Raw genomic sequence first — 16737 nt, forward strand, 5'->3', positions numbered from 1 at the left:
CACACCCAGCATCCAGATCTTGACTTCTAAATACCATTTTCATGAAAATGAACCAAGATCCTTGGAGAAATGACTGATTCCAGGGCTGGCACAGGAAAAGTACAAGACGAGCCTAGAACACCTTGTGCTGGAAAGCTCAAAGAATGACAGGCCACGGCAAAAGGACACAGCAATTAGCTTGAATGGGCTCCAGGAAAATTGGGAATAATTATCAAAATAAGTAATGAGAGTAATGGGTGATGACCCGCTGAATCCATGAGTCTATGTGGACATAAATAAATTACTTGCCCAAGATCACGAGGAGGTAAGGTAGCACCGGGGAAGCAGGACGCTCACTCTCATTTTCCTTTTTCCTATTTTTAAAAAAAATCCTGTGAGTGGAAAGGATGTGACACACAGAGCAAACTAGTCGCCCAGAAAATTCCTAGAGAGACTGTCCAGGACATATGGACTTTTGAGATCTGTCCAGTATCACTTCCTGTTGGTGGGGAGGGAAGATGCAGGGGTGCCAGTGAGGAATGGGATGTGGGGGTGAGGGGAGCAGGAGAGAGGGAAGGGGGCTGGGCCCTCAGCTGCTGCTTCTCATGAACCCCCTGCCCAGGCACCGAGGGGCTGGGGGTGGGGGGCGAGGGGCCTCCTGGAGTGGCCTCTGCCCTGCAGAGTGAGGTGCCCCACATCTGGTTCACATCGCAGGGTAAAAGCAAACGAGTTTCTGAGCTGGAAGGAGCCCAGCGGACTTGGCCAGGCCATGCTGCTTGGACACCGGGGCACAGCATAACCTCCTCCGCGGGTCACCAGGCCTGGCCAGCCCCCAAAGGCCTGCAGAGGGGACGTGGTTGGAACGAGGCCATCTTCTCTGCTTAGAACCACATTATCTGGGCCCAGCTCTGCCGAATGCACAAAACAGCCTCATCATGTGTCCAGAGGGGCTGGTTCTGGGACTGGCGGATGACTCACTTCAGGCCCGAATGAGGCTGGAGCTGCACATACACCAAATGGAACCATCTCCACCCACTGGGCTTCTTTGTGCTTCTCCTGGCACCTCCCTTGACTGGGAAGGGACAACTGCTTGCAGTGGCATCTTGAGCAACTCTTTAAGCTTCTCTGAGCCCCGGTTTCTCCATCTGTAAAATGGGAACAACAATTCCTTCTTCCATGGTTAGCCTATTAGAGTTACTGAACACAACCACAGTCACAGCTCCGGAAAGCTCTCGAACAATGTCCGCCATTCCTATCAGTCATTTGGATAGCAGTCCTCTCTCTTCTATTGGATAGTAAAAATCTTAGGGAAAAAAAGGACTTTTTCTTCCAGACTTTGTACCCCAGCAGTTAGTACCAGCCCTGACAGTGGGAGGCAGGGGACAGATAGATGACAGCTCACTTTCTGGTTTTTCTATTTGGTGGCTGTGTGACTCTAAGAAGCTTCCTTAACCTCTCTGAACCTCAGTTTCCTTCCCTGTAGAGGTGGAGTCCTTGCCCCTGCATCCCAGGTGTTTTCGAGAATTCAGAGGTAACGCATGTCAGAGGATGGTTTGTGGTAAATACTATTTTCCTTCCCTGACTGATATTAAAGGCTCAAAGAACATTTGATGGGTTGAAGGGACACATGTCAGGGAAGTGTCTCTTAAAACCATCCAGCTTTGTCCTTTCTCTGCCCAGCGTTAGTTCCTTCCTCTTCAAAAATCAGCGGCAGCTGGGGGCCGGCCCGGTGGCGTAGCGGTTAAGTGCGCGCGAAGTGGCCCGGGGTTTGCAGGTTCAGATCCTGGGTGTGCACCGATGCTACTCCTTGTCAGGCCATGCTGTGGTGGCGTCTCATATAAAGTGGAGGAAGATGGGCACAGATGTTAGCCCAGGGCCAATCTTCCTCAGCAAAAAAGAGGAGGATTGGCATCAAATGTTAGCTCAGGGCTAGTCTTCCTCACCAAAAAAAATCAGCAACAGCCGGAAGATTGCTGATTCATTCTGAGGAGGGCTCTGAGGCCCAGCGTCCCAGGCAGTGCCCCTTGGAGGCCTCAGCTTCCCACCCTGGGCTCGCCTGTTGTTGTCCTCAAACTTACAGAAAGGACATTGCCTTTTTGCCGGATGGAACCAGCTTAGTCTTCTCCAGTGCCCTCCTAGATGTTCACGGGAGCCACGCAGCCTCCGTGGGCACGCTTGTCCATTGCAAGGAGCCCTGGCCAGGAGCCAGGTATGCAGAGCAAGAGTCTGGGTTCTGGGACACCACGTCCCCCAGTCCTTTGGAGAGGAAGGTGAAACCAGAGAAGCTGGCTCCACATTGGCAAATCATTTGGCCTCATTATGCCTCAGTTTTCTCATCTGTAAAAAGGGCTCATAGACACCACCCACCTTATAGAGTGGGAAGAGGCTTTCTTGAGAGGTCCAAGCATGTAAGGGGTGTACTTAGTGCAGTACCTGGTACACAGTAAGTGCTCTGTAATTGTTCACTGTTAGGAATATTAGGTCTCATCTGGAATCTCTCCAACCCTAAATAATTCCTGCTCAGTAGCTCAGAAGTTGCCAGAGTTGAAGCTCAGCTCTGATTTATCAGTGCGACTGGGGGGGGGGGGGTGAAGAACTCTCACTTGGTTTCTCTCCTTTCCACAAGTGAGGAATCTGATACCCCACCACCATCTAATCCCCAACTCTAACCAGCCCGACCATCTACAGATGGAGCCATAATCTGATCAGGTGATCCAATCCAATTTCCTCTCATCTGACCACCCGGATCCCAGCACATCAATTAACCCCTCTCCTCCTCTAAAAGTGTTGTCAGTCTCCAAACAATCACCCATTTAACTACCAGCCATGATCTAACCTCCCTCCCCCCAAAACTTGGACACTGCTCGGTGTCATCAACACAAAATTGAAAGCTTTCACTTTAAGCTCTTTCTCTGAAAGCTTGAACAAGAAAAAGAGCAGAAAAAAGCAGCCTTCCCTGCCTCTGTGAAACCCTAAATAAAAAACTCAAAATAAAAAACTAAAGATAAATATTATACATAATTATAACATACTATACTACATAATATAATATTACATATAACAAAATAATTATATAACATATATCATTTCCGTGTGTGTGTGTGTGTGTGTATGTGTGCGTACACTCAACCAAAGGCTAAGAGAAAGCTTGTCACACTCAAGAATGAAATGGAACAAATTACATATCCCTTGCATGACAAGAAAGAGCTAGAAGAATAACATTGTGGAGAGTCGCGGTTTCTCTGAGGCAGCTGTTGAAATCTGCTTCGTGACCAGAATGGGATGTGGCTGTAGGTGAGGATTAGGGACGGGCTTTCTGAGTAACTGTTTAGAGATTTTGGGGTTAAACCATTTTGCACAGCCTTAAAAATATCGTGCTCTCAAAAAAATCTATCCATCTATTTATTTCAATTTGTTGCCTCCTCCCTTAAACTCCTGTTTTTTAAACTAACACTAATTGAGAGCTTACTTGTTGAGCTGTTTATCTCATTCACCCTTAACACATCCCTGGGAGTTAGATATTAGTTTTATCCCCATTTTGCTGAGTTGGAAAGTGAGGCACAGAACAGTTAAGTAACTTTCTGGAAGTCACACAGCTATTAGGGGCCAAAGTCAGAATTCAAACTCAAATCTGTATGATTTCGGAGCCCATGCTATTAACCACTAAGCTCTACTGCCTCCTTGTGGCGGTTTTTCCAGTTGGGAGGAAGCCACGGACTATTATTTCATAAATAACCTCCCTGCCCCACAACAGGCAGAACTCAGTATCCCTCATGTTGCTTTTTATAGCAAACCCCACACCCTGTGTTCACATTTTCAACATACATAAAATATTAACTCACCGTGAGAAAAAAAATACATTTTTTTAAACCAATAACTTTTACTTTCTCTGATTCTAGACCATTATAAGGAAAGCATTTTTTTCTCACTTTCCTGTGTAAAACCAAAAGAATTCACTCGCTGTCAACTCACGGTGCCTTTTGGAAGCCAGTTATAGGTGCTGGGGGTTGAGCCTGGTGAGAGGGATCTGACGATGCACAGCCCAGTTTGGGGGAATTCGTTTTGACACCTAGATCTAGAATGCTGGGGCAGGTAACACCTCTGAAGTTCCAGAAACATCTTTGTTCTTCATACCAGTGTTTCAGATACCTCAGGGGGCAGGGAAGCAGGTTTATTTTTTCCTTTAAAACTTTCAAAGTTCGAAGCTAACATTTTTGGCCTCGGAGGCTGGTTCCGCTGAGTGGTGGGTGAGGCATGGGGTGGCGGGGCCGAGGGTCCTGGTGGGTGCGGTAGGTTTGAGCTATCCGGTGGGATTAGGAGCAAATGTGGCCCCTTTAATTAGAAGATCTGAACAGAGCTGCTGGGGTCTGGGTGGGATGGATTGAATTAAGGTTCTGTTGGGTGTTTGGTTCCTTACTATTTACCGAGTAATGTGGAGGGCGACAAAAACAGCCCAAGAAGAGGGTGAAGGAGAGAGTGTGGGAGATGGTGGGGTTCTGAGGTCGGGATAAGTGTTAGGACAAGAGGGAAGGGAACTTGCAAACAAGTAAAATAAAATAATTAAAAGGGTAGAGATACTGTGTTTCCTTTATCTTTTCCAAACGCCTCTCCGAATCAGAGCTTTCCGTGTGAAATTCGCTGAGAACCTGCAGCGGTCCAGGAAGGCAAAGACCACCGGGCCCCACACTCTTCTCATCTTTTTACTGGCATTCAGCCATTCGACCCTCATAACAACCCCATGAGGTGGGGACTATTTTCCATGTTAACAGACGAGGAAACTGAGTTACAAAGAGGTTAAATAACTTTCTCAAGTTCACAGCAAGTAACTGGCCGGCTGGGGCCCCAAGCTGACACTCCCAGCCCCCACACCAGACGCCAGTGTTGGCAATTTCTCCCTCAAGGACAAAGAAGGCAGACTGAAAACCAGGGGCCAGCCCCAGTTGTGGCTCCTGTTAGCTGTGCAACCTTGGACACCTCACTCCCCGTCTCTGTGGCTCAGTTTCCCCATTTGAGAAGGAAGATGTGGAATTAGATGGTCTCTTCTGCCCCTTGAAGATCTGATTCCATGACTAATATGTGCCTTCTTTTCATTACTCTCAAAATGTTGACAAATATGGCTGTCCAAGGGTTTCTGAGTTTTCGTTGGTACCATCATGAAAGCCATTTGTGCCCATCTATTGGGGCAGTGAGTGTGTGTGTGTGTGTGTGTGTGTATGTGTTCAGCACACAAGAATGATTATTTTGTGCATATCATGTGCTTGGCACTGTTCTGGGTACTGTGGTGAATACAAAGAGACAAGGTAAAACCCTATAAAGGCAAACATCCGTATTCTCCTCCTCTCCCTGGACACACCACTAAACTACATTTCCCATTCTCCTGGGAAGTTAGATGGGACCATGCAATTGAGTTCTGGCCAGTGAGATGTGGGCAGAAGTGATGTATGTGACTTCCAGGCCTGGCCCATAAGAACATACCTGTGGTTGTTCACGCTCTCTCTCTCTTCCCTGTGTGCTTGATCAGATGCAGAAACCGCTAGAAAATGATGGAGCCAATGGATGGAAGAAGGTTGAGTCCCTGAACGAGCATGTGGAGCAGAGCCCCCCAACACACACACACACACACACACACACACACACACCTGCATCAGAATATGATGTGAGCAAGAACTAATCTTTGTTGTGCTAAGCCACTGAGATTTTAAAGTTGTTTGGCCTATAAAGACTTTTTCCAAACAGAGAAGGAGTAAAAGCATTGCAAAATGAAACAAAGCAAAGGGATAGAGAGTGATTAGGGAAAGGGATGATGTCAAGGAACGCCTTCAGAGGAGGTAACATTTGAGGCAAGATGTGAATCATGAGAAGGAATGAGTCACATGAAGATATGTGAGGAGACTCCTGCAGGAATCTGGAACAGCACAAGCAAAGGCCCTGTGGCAGCAACAAGGTTGGAGAGCTTGAGGAACAGAGGGAAGACTAGTATAGCTGGAGCACGGGGATCTTCGGAAAGCGTGAGAGGAGATGAGGTCAGAGAGGTGGGCGCCAGACAGGAGCCAGTTCATGGAAGACCTTGCAGGCTACAGTGAGTTTTATTCTATGTGTGATGTGAAGCCATTGGAAAGTATTAAACAGAGGAGTGACAGGATGCGGTTTTTGCTTTAAAAAGATCCCTCTGTGATTGAAGTCAGATTAGTGGCTACCTCTGGCAGTACGGGGGTGGGGAGTGAGTGATACAGTTGTGGAGAGGAGGGATGGGGGGTAGATTAGTAGGTAATTGACTGGAGAGGGGCCTGAAGGAATCTTCTGGGGTCCGGGGAATGTTCCATGTCTTGATCTGGATGGTGGTCACCTGGGTCGGCACGTAGGTAAAAATGAGCTGCACGCTTAAGATTAGAGCACTTTACACACACGAGTGTATGTGTATTTACCGCAGTAAAGACAAATGACAGGGAGGAGTCGAGGAGAAGTTGTTGTAAGGATGAGCAAGATTCACCCAGGACCAAGCTCCGGTGGCTGCCGTGTGGATTGGAGAGGACAGGAGAGGAACCAGTAAGACCAGAGCTGGGGGCCACTGCTGCGCCAGCCCTTTTATTCTCCATTAGGCCGAGAGGGAGAGGACAGGGAGGCCTGCTCTTTCCGTTGTCCCCAGCTTTACTTTTCCATTTGTTTTTTGTTTTTGTTTTTGTTTTTTGGTGAGGAAGATTAGCCCTGAGCTAACATCTGTGCCAGTTTTCCTCTATTCGTATATGGGAGGCCGCCTTATTGGTGCATATATCCGCCTCCTGCGATCCGAACTCAGAAGCCCGGGTCGCGGAAGCGGAGCGTGGGAACTTAACCACTACGCCACTGGGCCAGCCCTACTTTTCCCTTTTAAATGTAAGTTGGTTTCACAGTCTACTTTCTCTCAGATCCATCTAGAGAGACAGAGTCACTGCCTTACTTTCAGAATCCTGGTCCATCTCTGCACCCCCTGCCACCTGCTGCCCCGCCTCTATGCCATGTCCTGGACTGCAGCGTCATTGATCCAGGAGGCCAGGCCAGGAGAGGTGACCGGAGTGACCCGGGCTCGACCTCAGTCCTGTGCCCCTGACAGGAGTGTGCCAGGACGGCTGAGCCCCAGAAGCTGCTCTGCAGGTTAGGGGGTGGGGGAGGGGAGGCGAGGGAACCACACGGGCCCTTACAGCTTCCGGTGGCTTTCTCATAGGAGGAGAAACCATGTGTGACGCTTGGGTCACCCCAATCCTACGACAAAGAAATGCTCCTGAATTGACTGGTGTGTCCACCCACTGAGAGTGCCTCCTGTCGACTTCCTGGACAGTTGGCTCAGATTACAGAATGAATGAAACCGCCAGGGACTACCCTAGGAGAACCATCACCACTTGAAGGGTCACCCAAGGAATTAAGGGCACTCTGCCAGTCTTTCCACTGCCCGTATGAAGAGGCCTGCCCCAAGTCACGCTGTGCAGGTCACTGTCACCTGGAGGTAGGCAGAGGGGTGTCACCCTGACCCAGTGGATGCCTATTAGGCCACAGCATAGGAAGTTGGTCCTACTGATCAGGAGCCCAGGACCCCAGGCAACCATCCTCCTCATGGATCTGCTGGGTGCACACCCCTCCACCTCCCAGCAAGGGGTCTGCCTGTGTGGCAGGCGCTCCATCAATGCCTTACAAGGAAACAGTAAAACCAGAGGGCCAAGAAGTCTTCATTTTCAGAAGCAAAAATACAAGCTTCCTGGTTGAGAATTGATGATGTTCTCTTCCTAAAATTCTACCTGCAAAGAGCTGGGAATAAATTGGAGAGAAGAAAGGACCCATCTCCCATAAAAATGTCAACTATACGATTATTGTTGCTTTTTTTTTTAATTTTTACTCTTTTTTTTTTTTTTTTTTTTTGTGAGGAAGGTCAGCCCTGAGCTAACATCCATGCTAATCCTCCTCTTTTTGCTGAGGAAGACCGGCTCTCAGCTAACATCTATTGCCAGTCATCCTCCTTTTTCTCCCCAAAGCCCCAGTAGATAGTTGTATGTCATAGTTGCACATCCTTCTAGTTGCTGTATGTGGGACGCGGCCTCAGCATGGCCGGAGAAGCGGTGCGTCGGTGCGCGCCCGGGATCCGAACCCCGGGCTGCCAGCAGCAGAGCGCACACACTTAACCACTAAGCCACAGGGCCGGCCCTAATTTTTAATCTTGAATTAATTTTAAACTTAAAAGAATAATACAAAGAATATTTTGCCATTGATGCTCCCCTCATATATATATTTAAAATTTTTCTGGGCCGGCCCTGTGGCTTGGTGGTTAAGTGCGCGCGCTGCGATGCTGGTGGCCCGGGTTCGGATCCCGGGTGCGCATCGAGGCACCACTTCTCTGTTCATCCTGAGGCCGAGTCCCGCATACAGCAACTAGAAGGATGTGCAGCTACGACATACAACTATCCACTGGGGCTTTGGGGGGAAAAATAAAATAAATAAAATCTTTAAAAAAAAAAAATTTTTTTTTCTTTTTTTTTTTTTTTGTGAGGAAGATTAGCCCTGAGCTAACATTCATTGCCAATCCTCCTTCTTTTTGCTGAAGAAGACTGGCCCTGGGCTAACATCCATGCCCATCTTTCTCCACTTTATATGGGACGCCGCCACAGCATGGCTTGACAAGTGGTGTGTCAGTCCGAGCCCGGGATCTGAACGCGTGAACCCCAGGCCGCCGAAGCAGAGGGTGCAAACTGAACCGCTATGCCACCGGGCTGGCCCCTAAAGTTTTTCTTGAATTATTTGTGTATAAGGTCCATACCCTTTTATGCCTAAACGCTTCCACGTTATCTTCTAAGGGCAAGGAGATTTTTCTATATATATAGAACCTATATAACCACAGTACAATTTTCTATATAACCACAGTACAATTTCCAAACAAGAACTTTAACATTGATATAATAATATTATCTAATATAGAGTCCATATTCAAATTTTGCAAATTGCCTCAATAATCTCTTTAATGTAATTTTTTTTTCCCAGTCAAGGATCCAATCCCAGATCATGGATTGCATTTAATTGTTGTTATGGGTTGAATTCTTCCCCCCTAAAAAAGATATGTTGAAGTCATAACCCCTAGTACCTCAGAATGTGACTTTATTTGGAAATAAGGTCTTTCCAGAGGTAATCAAGTTAAAATAAGGTCATTAGAATGGGCACTAATCCAATATGAATGGTGTCCTTATAAAAAGGGAAATTTAGACACAGAGAGAGACGCGCACAGAGGGGAGATGATGTGAAGAGGTGCCAGGAGAAGATTGCTGTCTACAAGCCAAGGCAAAGAGCCTGGAGCAGACCCTCCCTCACAGCCCTCAGAAGGAACCAATCCTGCCCAACACCTTTGTCTCAGACTCGCAGCCTCCAGAACTGTGAGACATAAATTTCTGTTGTTTAAGACGCTCAGTTTGTGTACTTTGTTATGGCAGCTCCAGGAAACTAACCCAGGTGTCAGAGCCCCTCTGACTTGATGAACAAATAGTAGATGACCCACCATTGGCCCTGAAGCAGCAGGACCGTCACCCAGGGAAAGAGCCCCTTCTCCCAGAACCACAGGCTGCCTGGCTTGTGGAGCAAGTTTTCAGGCATCCACAGCACCGATTAGGTGAGATCTGGGTGGACTTTCTCCCTTTAAATGTTCACCGGAGACGTGGGGCGGGCCAGTGCCCAGTGCCAGGCCCTGGGGGAACCCAGAGGGCACCAAGACTTGGACGTGCCCTCAGGCGGCCCATGGTCAGCAGGGTGGAGGGGACACCCTCCTCCCAAGGAATGAAGTGGACACAGCTTGGTGAGGGTGGCAGAAGGAGGAGGCCAAGGGGGTGGCAGAGAGGAGGGAAGGACTGCATGGGGGTGTCCGAGGGGCTCCCTGGTGAGATGAGGTTTCCCAGGTTTTCTCTAGAAAGGACAGTTTTCCAGTTTGCAAAAGGAAAGGTTGAAATTAAATTCCCTGGTATCTTTCTATTGGCTGAACATCCCTGTGGCTGCTTCTTGCTGAAGGCCGCAGAAGCAGCGATAGCCTGGGGTCTCCCTGGCGTTTGGGCCTTGAGGAGGGAGGAAATAGCTGCTCGCTGAATAGGCCCTGTCAGAGACATGGAATGCCTCACTCTAGTCTCTGCAGGAAAAACAGGATGTCAGAGCTCTGGGGCCCAACCGGAAACTACGCAAGAAGTGGCTCCTTTTCCAGAAAGATCACTCACAAGATGCACAATGCATCTGATTCCCAGAGAACACATGGTGCAGTGAGAGGCATGTCTTCTACGCCCATGGCTTAGAAGATTGGCATCACCCGCAGATGCATCCACAGCAGGCCTGAGCCCAGAAACCCTGGGTGCTCCCAGGAGCTGAGATCCTAGATCTGAATGGCCTAAGAGGTCACCAATATAAGATTTGGGGCTAAGAGAGAGGACACCAGCCAACACTCACTCACTTTGAACCTTTAGACCAGGGTTTTTCAATCTCAGCACTATTGACATTTTGGACCAGAGAATTCTTCATTGTGGGGGGCTGCTCTGTGCATTATAGAATGTTAGCAGCATTCCTGACCTCTATCCACTTAGATGCCAGTAGCATCCCTCTCCCCAAGATGTGACAACCAAAAATGTCTCCAGACTGTCAAATGTCCCCTTGGGGGGCAAAATCTCCCTCAATCGAGAACCACTCCTTTAGATAAAAATTAATCTTGGACTTGTCAATTTTTTTTTGAAAAAACCTGAAATCTTGCTCACAAGTCTAAATGACCCAATTTAAACACCAGTATCTGAACCCCACTGAATGCAGCAAAAAGCAAATCAAGGAGGCCATTAATTATACAGTGCTTAACTTGCTTCTTCTTTGCAGTTTCAATTGCATTAGCAGTCAGCTTCCCTTCCTCTCCACTGTTTGAATTGTTGCCGTGCAGGGCAAAAACAGCGGCTGGTCCACCTCAGAGCTGGCTGCCTTTCAATAATGGCTGGGAGGACTCTCATGGGGCTTTCCAAGCTTAATTAGTTCATATTTGTAAAGTTCCTTAGGAAGCTCAGGCCAGGATGCTATGGGAAGTCCAAGTTACTAGGATTCTCGCCATACTCTTAAAAAGAACATTCTCACATGAAAAGGCTGGGAGAGCCAGAAAAGAGCTCATAGGAGCATGTGTGTGAATAGGGAAGGAGTCCTTGTGAAGTGCATTTGAGACCGTAAAGAAAGAGAGTAATACTTTCCAACTTTCTGGCCCTCCTCCTATTCTCTAGAGCAGGAAATTATTTAAAGTATTTCCTGAACAGCTGAAGTATGTTAGAAACCTGCTAGCATTCTCTACATTATCTCCAGGAAATAGACGCTGAAGAATTTCTTTGCAACAAGAAACTATTTGAGCTCTGCTGCCCATTTCCACCTGAACGGGATGGATACTCTGACTCTGGCAACTGGAGACTACAATCTTCTTAGATCATTTTGATGTCACACTCAATGTCCTAAAGAAACATATCCTGGAAGAGAACTCTTTTAGCATTTGTATGTGTGCGTGTGTGTGTGTGTGTGTGTATATATATATATGCGTATATGTAAAGAGATAGAGGTAGATAGAGAGAGAAAGAATGAAGAACTTTGCCAGGTAGTTAGCAATGTCAATCATAGCTGGTTAGTTATCTAGTTATCTTAATCTTCGGGTGGGGTAAGAATGAGGTCAACCTCTTCTGTTTTAGGCAGAACTTTAGAACGTGTCACAAAAGGAAACTGACTAGCCCCATCCCATCTCTAGAGTTTTGCTCTCTCCAAGGTCTGAGCCCATAAATCTCCAAGGGTGGGGGCCACAGGCACCCTGCTCCAGCAAGGCAGGTTTAAACCTCCCAAGCAAATCAATGTTGGGATACTGGTGGGGTCACAGGACGGAGAGCCATCTGGGAGCCAGCTGTGACTTTGGCTAGCAAATTCCCCTGGTCTCCTACGAGAAGGGCAAGCATGATTACCACGGCAGAAATACTAGAGGAAAATGGCAGTTGTTACCTCCAAAGCAAAGAACAAGGCCTAGAAAGAAAGCCAATTCCTGAAGAGAATGACAGATCTGATTATGCTGGTGAAGGCCAGGCGAGTTCCCGGCTTCCTAATAACACTCAGGGACCGTTCCCCTGCGGTGGAGGGCTGAGGATCCAACACTTGAGAAGTGTGTGATTTGCCTCTCGGAGACTGGCTGTCAGTGGAGGGTGAAGAGCCAAACAATGGACGTCGTTACCGCCCACCCCCTGGGGCCTGAGGGGAAGCCCAACTGGAGGCCAAAGAGAGGAAAACAACCCCCTGCCATCTTCTCTCTCCGGGGACAAAGGCACCACATCCTTGGGGTGCTTCATCACGCTTTTGGAATGAATGTCAACCAAATGCCGTCTTCAGCTCGAGTTCTTGAGTCAAATTACAGCTGAATTCGTTGGTCCCAGGTCTTCAACTACCGCGTGAAGCAAGCTCAGGTGGTGATATTAAAAAAGAAGCCCACTGCAAATGTGTACGAAGTACATTGGAAAGATCTGTACCTGAAGTTTGTGTGATATTTTGAAGATGGCTACACCTTTGAGAAGCTCATTTTCATTAGGCTATGAGCCCTTCTCAGAAAAGCTCACATGCACGTATTTAAAAGTAAACTTTGCATACAATTTCAGGGGCTCATGGGTCCCTTTAAGGCCCATCCTGGATCTCAAGCTACTCAGATTAATAATCCCTATCTATGAAAAAATGTACAACCCAATGGTGGGATTTTAGGTTATTATTTTAATCCTGGTGGTATTCTGTGTTTTTTAAATTTTCTAAAATTAATATTACTTTTGTAACTAGGAAAAGGTTACCAGAAAGAAAGAAAAGGAATAAGCTCCGTGTTCACTAAATTAATGTTTCCTCCGAGTGATGGAGACTTTGGTTGAGAGGATTGTGCAGAGACAATCATCGGTCACCTAAAACCTTGCTCTAAGCCAAAGTTTTAAAAAGTCTTCTCATTTTTAAGTTTCCCCACATTTCTCCTGTACTCTAACAATTTTACTAAAACACGATATGTATTTTTTGTAGCTACAATCAGGAACTGGCTTCTCTATATCATACCTTGACTCTTCATTCATTTTAAATTAACTCAGTTTTCTGATTCATGCCATCCTTCCTCAAATTCCCTTCTTTTTATGGATAAGCTTCCAATATTTCTGCCTGAATCTGTTCAAGTTCTAAACATTGAACGTTTTTCAGAGTAGAAAATACAGCTTTGTTTCGCTGTCAAGTGTTTGCTTGTTCGAGGAGCTTTGCATCACGAGTAAGTAAAGACCAACCTGCTGTTTGCAGACAAGCTTCTAAGCACACCCTCACTGAGTTGGACTTGCGTGGCTCAGGTGGCATTCTCATGGCCAGTGAGAAGTGAGATGAGGAGGTGCTCCAAATAATCTATTGAATAGAATTAAGAGGAAAGGAAACAGTGGGCACAGGAAGAGAGCCCAGAGTTTCACTGGGATAAGCTGCAAAGGCTAGAAGCTGGTGGGCCTCGGGCCAGCTCCGCTGTTCAGAAAGCTATGGCAAGCCTTTAAAAGGCCTAAAGGCTGATAAAACATCCAACTTTTGGATACAGTCCTATCATTGAGTATAGAAACAATCCTTGTGTTGTCTCATGTTGATGTATATCTGTGATTGATAAGAAAAAAAAGGAAACATAATAATGAGCTTAGCCTAGGAGGTAAAATATATCAAAATAGGGGTCTGTGAAGAACTAAAAGAAATCTTTGCTGTTAAAAGTTTGGGAATAGCTGTCTATGGCTATAACACTTATCTAGGCTATTAATATTATACAGTAATTAATATCTGTAGAGTACTTATTTGTACCAGGGATTCAGCCCAAAGGTCACTCACTAAAATACAGTAGAGGCAGGATTTGAACTCAGGCAGATCTGGCTCCTAACTACTAGTCCGTTCCACTGCACCACCTCGCAGAAGTATGACAGGGAAAGACATTTATGATTGTGAAAAGCCTGGGAGGAATGCATGAACTGATCAATTTAAGAAGGTTTGGTGCATACAACTCCCACACAGTGTTATGAAACTGTCCCAAATATTTAGGAGGAACTGGACATTTTTAGACACCAGAATTATGCTTTCAAACTGTGCCAACAAAATGCCACTTAACATACAAATGCTCACAATTACATTGCTCTTATGCCCTCAAAAAACCCTACTTCATAGCCTGAGTGTTTATCATCTTTATTAGCTGGGGTTATGAAACTTAAATCGGTGATGTTGCTAAAACACTTTTCACTAACCCTTTCCCTTGGGGGAGGGGAGCATTGCAGGATTTGGCCAGGTTTTGTTCTTCGCAAATGAGGTCAACAGCCCAATCTCAGAATAAAGCACCATTAATGACATATTTCAAGGGCTTTCCAAAATCAGCCAGCTGGGTTTTGGCAAGCCTCAGCAAGGGTGGAGGGAGGAAAAGAGTAGCCAGCTACACTTCCCTTGATGGCCATCTGCACTCGGGGTCCTGTATCTCACAACGTTTCCAACTGCTCATACAAACAAAACTGAAGAGTTTGCTCTTACCACTATTTAAGGATGGGAAGGAACAAAGGAACATACCACTTTGGTGAACATAATTTTGGTTTTAATTGACCTGGTTCTGGGAAGCTCAAAAAAAAAACCAATTTAAGAGGCCAAATGCTGAAGCACAAATCTTGTTTAACAATGACTTACTAAAACAAGAAATTACCCCGAGTTTTTATCCTTTCAGTGATGATGCAGCCACAGAAAGGTTAAGGATGAGGGGAAAACCAAACAGCCTTAAGAAATGGAATGTTGGGGCCAGCCCGGTGGCATAGCAGTTAAGGTCACGCACTGCGCTTCGGCGGCAGACCTACCCACTGCTCGTCAACCCATGCTGAGGCGGCGTCCCACACAGAGCAACTAGGAGGATGTACAACTATGACATACAACTGTCTACTGGGGCTTTGGGGAGAAAAAAGAAAAAAAGGAGGAAGATTGGCAACAGATGTTAGTTCAGGGCCAATCTTCCTCAAAAAAAAAAAAGAAAAAGAAAAGAAATGGAATGTTTATTTCCTACTTTGTTCCCAAAATAGTCAAGTAGTTTGATAAGATTTAAAGCTAAGATACAATGTAGCAATTTAAAGAATCAATACTTTGTGAAATATTTAACACTGATGTTCAATCTTTTGATGTTAGCGTTACTTTTTAAAGATCTTTGCAACAAGCAAAATCAGTGTTAGCAGTTTTTACTTTGATATTTGCCCCATGAAAATTTGTGTTACCTTCCCACTCTTACTTATCTACTACAACTTATACAAAAATGAAAGTTACGGGCAAAAATATATAATTTATTAAAGTCTTAAATGGGATTTAAAACCACTAGGAGCTAAAATATTTAGTGCATTAATAAAAGCAATTTAGGCATTAACATTTCATGAAAGAGGGAAAAGGTGGTGGCTATAGGGCGTTTTACCACTTTTTAAAATCAAACTGAATATGCAAACATTCTCAAAGATATAAAATTTTATCCAGTTAAGTTCAATAAAAACACGCAGTTGCCTGTGGATTTTAACAACTCCAAGGAAACTAGCATGTTAAGAATTTTATCTAAAATATGAAAATGTATTTTTGGAAATCAGCTGTCTCTGGACCATTACTTCACTATTGAGTCATGCTTCTACTCTAATAAATCCAGACCTTATACTTTTTATCCAAGTGTATATTACACTAGTCCCTCTAAAGCCATTAAGCTCCATTTATCTTAAAGCAAAAACCTAGGGTGTCCAGGTTTACTCCCACATTATCTTTTCTCAAAGACTTTTGGATTCAGCATCCAAGAGACTTATGTTGGGAAAAGGATAAGAAAAGAGAGCAGTGGATTGAGAAGCAGGTGGGAAAGGGAAGGCAGCCTGCAGAGCCATGATTTTCTTACTTCTCTTCCCCCCACCCCATCCTTCTATGGAAGCCTTTGTACAGAGAAAGCTGAGAAAATGACCAGGACTCCTAATAAGATGACCTAAGCTTAGGGGGGACCACACCTAACATGGTTTAGCGTTCCAAGTTAGGAACTAGACTGCGGGAGGTGCTTTAAATAAGCATTAGCCAAAGGGTTCTTTATTTCTGCACTCAAACAAGATAAGCAGTAATAGACATTCTATTTCATGGAGAGAACTTTAAAACTCTGTTATCTGCAAAAGGCAAAATGTACTTATGTGTATGTAGATAAACCAGGGAAAGAATATCCTCACGTTTGTACCCATTGAGAGAAGGTAAATGGAAACGTGTTGCATTACACAACTGACTTGAGACACTAGCTTATTTTACTGAATACAGTAGCCTCTAAAGTTCATGAATTACTTTTAACTTCAGTCTTTCACCAAATGCTCACCTCCACCACCATACCTTTTTATCTTCAATGGGAAAAAAGGCAGGCAAATCTGTCAAGATTTCAGCAGTGGAGGCTTGGCTCATCACTTTTCCACTACCCAAAAAAGCAGAAATCGTATTTTTAAGATGCCATTTCATTTTTCCTGACTTATGGGGTACTGTAGTTAACACTCCCCCCACACTCTGTGCAGAAGTCATTTTCTATTCTGCTAACAGCACAGCTATTCTTGAGAGTATGGCTTTCACAACCCAGACTGCACAGAAAGAGCACCTGGGGATTAAATTTAAGAAAGATACAATTCTTGGACCCCACCCCTTACCAATTAAACAGAACTTCTGGGTAAACTTTCCCAGGTGATGCCAAGGAGCAGCTTTGAAACCACT

Source organism: Ceratotherium simum, chromosome 16 (genome assembly GCF_057802395.1).
Source record: "Ceratotherium simum simum isolate JZ-2026a chromosome 16, ASM5780239v1, whole genome shotgun sequence".
Taxonomy (NCBI): Eukaryota; Metazoa; Chordata; class Mammalia; order Perissodactyla; family Rhinocerotidae; genus Ceratotherium; species Ceratotherium simum.